Source organism: Urocitellus parryii, chromosome X (genome assembly GCF_045843805.1).
Source record: "Urocitellus parryii isolate mUroPar1 chromosome X, mUroPar1.hap1, whole genome shotgun sequence".
Taxonomy (NCBI): Eukaryota; Metazoa; Chordata; class Mammalia; order Rodentia; family Sciuridae; genus Urocitellus; species Urocitellus parryii.
In genome coordinates, this window is record NC_135547.1 from 79,970,747 (window position 1) to 79,978,944 (window position 8,198).

General features: G+C 36.9%; 1 pseudogene; it reads left to right on the top strand.

Annotated features, from left to right (window-relative positions):
• Positions 1-316: 316 nt before the first annotated feature.
• Positions 317-1,078, top strand: LOC113194487 (trafficking protein particle complex subunit 13 pseudogene; annotated as a pseudogene).
• The last annotated feature ends 7,120 nt before the right edge of the window (positions 1,079-8,198 follow it).

Genomic DNA, 8,198 nt, shown 5'->3' on the forward strand with positions numbered 1-8,198 from the left:
ATTTCCACCAGAATTGTGAAGATTTGAGGGAAAGATTGACATCACCACAAATCCTCAGAACTACATTTCCGAGGAAGAGATAAAAATTAGAGTTATATGAGAATTCTTGGTGATAGCAATTAAGTTGTAAAGACAATACTGAAAACCCTGATCTTCAGACGAGCACTCAGCACTTACATCTTTTAGTCTCCATGGCTACAGTGGCAGAACTTGGGGCCAACTCTATTGATGATGTCATTCATGACCAAGTAATGGATGTTGAAGAGCTGTCCCTATGGCTTCAGTGTCTATTCATTCAACTTACTGTGGAGAGAGAATGTTTTTTAATAAAATCTGCTTGTTTTCTCTCTCCTCACCATTGGACATTGAAACCAAGTTTTACAATTCAGAAATGGGTGACTTATTTCTTGAAGTCCAGATTCAGAATATGTCATCTTCAACTGTGTTTATACAAAAGGTTTCCTTAGAGCCATCTGAAATGTACACTGGAGTAGAATTAAATACTGTTAACCAGGGAGGAGAAGATGAGTGTACCTTTGGAACAAGGACATTTTTGCAATCAACAGAAGGACGCCAGTACTTATACCACCTTCAGCTGAAACCAGAATATTCAGAGAAAGCTAATACTATTAGGGGACTAATGGATATGGGAAAATTAGATATATTATGGAAAAGAAATCTGGGTGAAATGGCAATACTACAGACAATCCAGCTTGAAAGAGAGGCTCCATTTTATGGAAACATAAAGCTGTCTTTAGAGAAAATCCCAGATACTGTAATTATGGAAGAGCCTTTTCATATTACCTGCAAGATAACAAACTGTAGTGATAAGAAAATGAAATTGGTTTTGAAAATGTGTGATACACCTTCTGTTCGTTGGTGTGGAAATTCAGGAAGGTATCTTGGAAAGCTGACCACAAAGTCATCTCTCTGCTTTACCCTAACACTACTGTCCTTAAAACTGGGCCTGCAAAGTATTTCTGGCATACGAATAACAGACAAAGTATTAAGGAAAACATATGACTATGATGATGTTGCAAATGTCTTTGTAGTACCTTCCATTGTTAAAATGAAATGAAGAGACTTTTCAATGCTGTGCTTCCAAGAGAGTTTCACAGAAAAGCTTTCTATTCTTTTATCCAGCAAAAAAATGATCAACTAACAATAAGTATAAGGGCAGATTATTTTAATTCATTTCCTTTGAGATTTTGCATGTTTTTGAGAATTAAACGTGTGCTGATTTCAGAAAGAACAATCTGGAGTGTGCCAGGTTTGGAGTTTGTTCACTTGTCTCTCCTCGCCATGTGGGGTTGTCTCTCTCCATGCTCTGCTACCTAGTATTGAGGAAGGAGTGGTGCAGGTAATGTAAAACAGACTTTCCTATCCTTTTTAAAAAATTATGACCCTATGAGGTTGGCCATGGCCTCTATCAGGACATGCAGGTGTAAGCTGGGAGCAAAAAGGTTTCCTTCATAGGCGATAGCCATCTCCCTTTCTGAAAGCTTCCCCTTGGGTCTGCTGACCTTGCAGGTGAACTGCCTGAAGAGCCAGAGTGGTAGTTAATGACAGGTAAGATCCCCAGAGGGGGACAACCTAAGACAGGCACACTCTCGAGTAAGGCAAACACCTGCAAATAAAAAATGGGGGAGATGTAGGGCATGATGTAACGTGGGGCATGTTGCATCAGAAAAGAGGAAACCTAACTTGCTGGCTGCTACTCGCTTCCCAGTCCTGGGGCCACAGGTGGCTAAGAGAGCACCTAACGATTAGTCAGAAGGCATTGCCATGGGTTGTGATGAAAAATGGGACCACCTCTAGGATAGGCTCAGAACCCTTCTGCCCTCAAGGACAGCTCATGTGTCCCATTACTTGCCTGTAGGATGGGTGTAGATGTAAATTCTCCCCACCCTACTGACCTTTACCCTGATTGGCTCCTGTACATTATATTAGCTGTGTATGTTTTCTCATTAAACGAGATCTGCTTTGACAGTTAAAAAAATTATTTCTTACATACATCACAATAGAGGAGTGCATTACATTCATAATTTTTCCCTATCCTTTTCAATACATCTTTTCCTACTTCTGTGCTATCTGATGTTCTTAGCTCCTATGAAAGTACTTTCATGCCTGAATAGTTGTTTAAATTGATGTTTCCATGACATGCTCTAAAAAATCCTATTTCACCATTTTGGCAAAATAATCTTGAAAGAACTTTTTAAAATCATAAATGTTTTAAAAGAAATATTATCATTAGAATTATATATACGTTTTAGTAAAACAGATTTTCTTTATAAAGTCTATAGGATGCTGGAAGCAAAGAGAACTTCACTGGTGATGGGATTTTCCATGAAGATTTGGGACATTGGAAACTCATGAAAACTTGGTATTTTCTTGGAACAGGACATTGGTCAGAGAGCACTGGTTTCCACTTAAATTCAAACTCTCATACAAATCAACATTGTGGTACAGGACCATGTCTGGAGGAGCCCTATTCCTACAACAGATAGCCCAACCCTACTTTTTGAGTCATTGAAACAGACACAAATTCATACCCTTAAAAGCCTGAAAACCTCACATTAATAGAAAATATTCTTTGATTATAGTAAATTGTTATTCCCTATGTAATGAAATCCAGTACACCGAAGACCTAGGACTTGCAATCCAAGTAACTTTCCCTTCAAAATGGTAGCATGAGTTTTGAAAACAGAACAAATGACTTTCCATTTGAGTAAAAAAATGCAACCTTTCTTTATGTGATTCACAAATATGTATTTCAAATAGGATAAAATTGTAAACATAAAAATTCAAGGTATAAAATAAATATTTTGTAGTTAATTACATGAAAAAATATTCATGATCATTTCTTAGAAATCTTTTTTCTTAAAAAGTGTTAAAACAGGGGCTATGGCTGTGGCTCAGAGGTACAGCTCTTGCCTAGCATATTTGAGGCACTGGGTTTGATCGTCAGCATCACATAAAATAAATAAAATGTGTCCATCTACAACTAAAAGAAAAAAATTTTAAAAACTGTTAAGACATATTGGAAAAGATCAACAATTGACTACAATAACATTACAAACTGCTGCCAAATGTTGATTTATGCTGCTTATGTTAGTTTAATCAGTTTATATAAGGTTTTTGAATATAAGAAAAATAACCCTTTATCTTACCTATATGTGTTATATTGTATTTAAATTCAGCTTTTGATCATGGTAATGTATTAGAAAAACTTTCTATATGTATGTAATCCAACACATATACCAATGACATATAAAAATGACCATTCACAAAGTTAAGTCTAACATACAAACATGATATTAAATGTACTCCATTTATTATTTAGTCCCTGGTTTTTATTCTACCTCTCATTTATTCATTGATTTCTTAATAATTTCCCCTCAAAGATCTCAAAAATCTTTGTCCCCATCTGTACAAAATTCTGTTCCATGATTTGATGCTATTTATTTAAGTGTCATAGTGTGTCTATGATGGGACTTGTGGGGTAGTTGTGTTAGGTATATGTGGTGCATGTGCATGCACATGCATGCGAGGGTGCCCTGTTATTTATCAGTCAGGTTCTCAATGGAAAATATAGAGCCAAATTTAATAAAGGGATTATTTATAAAAGCATGGCCAGTGAGTCAGAAAAGCAGGAAGAGGGATAATACAGTAACCCAGAGGCAATAATAGCAGGGAAAATGTGCTCAGCTTTTAGTCACTGTTTCAAAAATACCTGAGAAAAACAACTTAAAGGAGGAAAGATTTATGTTGGCTTGTGATTTCAGAGGTTTTAATCCATGCTCCCTTGGTTCCATTTTTTTCTAGGTCTGTGGTGAGGCAGAACATTGTGGTGGGGAGGGATGTGGTGGAGCAAAGCTGCTCACCTCCTAGCAATCAGGAAGCAAAGATAGATAAGAAGAGACAAGGGACAAAATGTATCCTATAAGGACATGCCTCTATAGGCCCACTTGCTCCAACTAGGATCTACCTCCTGAAGTTTCCACCACCTACCAATAATGCCATTAGCTATGAATCTACCAATAGACTAATCTATTGATGAGGTAAGAGCTCTTATGATCCAGTCACTTACCAACAGCCCTGTCTCTGAAAATTGCTGAATTATGAACCAAGCCTTCAATACATGAGCCTTTGGGGGCATTCCAGATCTAAACCATAACAGGAGCTCCTAAATTCCATTATTTCCATGGATAATTCATTTATAAATTGCTTCTATACCTAAAAATTACTGCTTAAATGCTAAAAAACAATGTCGAAGGGTAAAGCCTTAAGGAAAACATCATCATTTAAAATTATGTACCTTGTATTCTTAAAAATCAGTAATTATATAATTTCTGGAATGCTTTTCTAAAGAAAAACTGATAGGTAAATGAAAGACTGAAGAATAAAGTTGTTTCTTTAAAGATAGCAGTATAATGACTCCAGGAGATGGAGCAATGTGGTAGCTAAGATCTTGTGGTGATCATCTCCAAAGACATAGCAATTTGAACAGCTGTTAATGCACTAAACTACCTTCACAAGAACTAAGGAAGCCAGGTAAGAGAACATAATTCCTGGTTTTAGTATAAAAGACACATTGAAGAAGGAAAGAGTTGATTGAATCACCCTTCCCCCAACTTCAAGTAGTATGGAGATACCTCCCTCTTCTGTTTGATCTATTGTGCTATTAATAATTCTCATTTTTTGTGGTATAAAGCTGTATTAAGAATTGCAATGCAAAAAAATGAGAGCTCATGTATAATGGCATAATTTGGCATGAACATACTCTATACAGAGTTATAAAAAATTGTGCTGTGAATGGATAATTATGTATGTAATGCACTCTACTATTATCATGTAAGAAATAAATTAAAAATAATTCTCATTTTTAATTTTCCTTAATATTTCTTAGCTCAAGGAGTTTCATGATTTTTAAAATTGCTTTCATCTCTGTGTCAAGTTTCTCTGTTGCAATATTTAATTATTTCTCTGTGTTCTCTTAAAGTTCATTTAGTTTAAAAGAAACATCTCTTTTACATTTTCTAAGAATTGCCCCTTACTGGTTACTATGTGGTCAGTCTTGCTCCATGCTATGCTGACCTTTATATCAGGTCATGGTTCCCCAGAAGTTCTTGATGCTTATTGGTGTGGAAAGTCATCTGCACATCGAAGGATTAGGCATTTATTATAGTCTTTATAATATGGCTTTGTTTGTGCCTGTCTTTCCAGCAATTCAAACAGGCTGCTTATTTTCTCTGAGCTTGTATTCACTTCTGCTATTTCAGCACTGGATTGTTCCTGAAATTCAGGTTTGCCATGAGTCCTCTGTTGGTGTGTTGTTATTGTTTTAGCACTAGAGGGCAATCCACGCCCAGGTTTTCCCCAAATATATAGTAGGTGTGTTCAGCATGAATTGGGTGAGAACCCTACAAAGATAGTTCATCCCTACAAGCCTCTTCTTGGGACTGAGATAGGTCCAAATGCCTCATCCACAGTCACAAACCTTTAGTCAAGCACTATGGAATTCTTACTGGCTCTGGACAGTATCCCATGAAGGAACCAGCCCCAGTTTCCTATGCCACACTGCGGTTACAAAAACTGCAATGCTGCATCACACCCTGAACTCACAGCCTGCCAAGACTAGCATAGCGCTGGGTAAAACCAAGGCCCACACCCTCACTGGCTATCTACTGCCAAGGTGGACTTAACGGCCCTAGACCACTGCAACCAGCCACAGGTGATGCTAACTGTAAGAGAGGTCAAATAGACTGGGGTTGTGTGCTCTGCCCAACATTAGGGCTGTTTCAGAGGATTTATCTGTGGGACTGCTCAGGGCATAGGCACCATTAGGATCTCCCCATTGCTAGCTTTTGCTAACTTGGCACTTCTAAGGCAATGTCCTGTGCTTACCACACTGTCTTACTCCAGTAAATAGAGTCTTGCTCCATGCTATGCTGCTCAATGTGGGGTAGTATTAGTGAAAGCAATCCGTTCACCACTAAGGCTAGAATGTGTTGCACCTGAGTCTCAAAGACATAAGAAAATATGCAGTCTCAGTGATGCATTCAGGTTACCAGGAGGTTTTCAACACCCTCTTTTGATTATTATAAGCTGCTCTATTGGCTCTTTTATGAAAACTGAGAATTTAGGTTACTTCCCTCCTCCAAGTATTATTTACTATACTATTTTTAGTTCTTATATCTTGTTCTGTCTCATTTGTATATTATGTATCATGTGAACAATATGAAACTACCATGTTTCAATTTAAAAGGCTGAATCTCACCAAATTTGTATAGTTCAGCTTAATTAAAAGAAGCTAACACCAAAGGGGAGGGAGGGAGGCAGTAAAGAGGTAGGAAAAATGGTGGAATAAGATGGACATCATTACCCTAGGTACATGTATGATTGAACGAATGGTGTGACTCTACTTCATGCACAACCAGAGAAGTGAAAAATTCTGCTCGATTTGTGTACAATAAATTGAATAGCTTTCTACTGTCGAGTATAAGACAAATAAATAAAAAGAAGCTAATAATATCATTGTTTTCTTCACTTTTTCACACTACTTGTCTTCTGTCTCTGTATCTTTATCCACATATTTCCAAAGTCCTATAATGTTAGTCATAAGTAAAATCTCCTGGAAAACAGAGGAGAGAGGGAGGGAGGGAGGGAGGGAGGGAGAGAGGGAGGGAGAGGGAGAGAGAGAGAGAGAGAGAGAGAGAGAGAGAGAGAGAGAGAGAGAGAATGAGAAAGCATGCATAGGGCAATTGTGACAATAAACATGAGAGATTGAGAAACAATTTAAGATAGCCAATAGATACCTTGCAGGAAGAAAAAAAAATACAAACAAACAAGCAAAGGCAACCATCAGATAGCCCAAACTGAAATGGCCCATTGAGTGGTACCTGGGATAAGTGTGAAAAGATCCTACAATATGGTGTATCGTAGTGAAATTTTGGAGCAAGTCTAAGTAGAAACTTCTAAAAATGTCCAAAGTGAGGAATAGGGAAACATGGACTGAAGGATATGAAAACTAGACTGGCTTCATATACCTGTCATTGTTAACACTAGGTACTAGCAGACAGGTATGTGGGATAGATCCAGAAAAATAAAACTGTTTGCATAAATATATAAAAATTTAAAAAAATTTATAGGTGCAATCAAATTATTCTCCCAAAATTCCAATTTACATTACTAAAAACAATGTGTGCAATAGCAAACTATGGAATTAGCCAAGGTGTCCATCAATGGATGAATGGATAAAGAAATGTGGTATATACACAATGAAGTTGTATTAAGCCATAAAGAATATGTCATTTACATGAAAAATGGTTGGAAGTTTAAAAAATTATGTCAAGAAAAATAAGCCAAACTTAGGTCAATGCACATATTTTTTTCTCTCATATGTGGAAGCTAGAGAGGAAAACAGAAAAGGAAGGTGTGGGGGGGAGGTGAAAATCAAAAGGAGATCAGTATAATAGAGAAAAGGGATCAGGGGGAGGATGAAGGAGGAGGCAAAGAGAAAGTACTGGGGAATGAGACTGGCCAAATTATATTGTTATATTGTGTGCATGTATGAATATTTAACAACTAATCCCACCATTATATATAACTATAATGCATCAATAAAAATATGGAAAAAATAAAATCCGGTGTTTAAAATTTTGTTCATTTCCCTCCATTCTAACTCATACTGGATAGTTATCCATTAATTTTTTTGTTCAACTTCAACCCAACAGATGATTGATTTGATTTGCATTTGGCTAATAGTGAAATTGAGAATTTTAAATGTTTTGAGTGCTATGTTCCTTTTCTATTTTCTAAAGAATTCATATAAATTGTATTACTGCTTGAAATACTTGCCCCCTTTGGGGCCCCTCACTAGGAAAGGCTTATGTTCCAGCCCCATGGATATCAGGATTGGCTTTGTGACTACCATGGCCTATAGAATCCAAGTGGAAGTGACACATGCCACTTAAAAGATTTAAGAAACCTTGTATAGTCAATCATGAGAACCAACCTCTCACTTTCGGATTACTCTACAACATACAGTGAATTTCAAAAGGTGAATGAATCTAGAGGCATCCTGATTTCATCTAATTCTGGGGAAATGGACAAATGAGGGGAGCAAATGTTCTAGTCCTGTCCCAACAAATCTGACTGAAACTTCCATCCACAATGATTCTATAAACATTAAATCA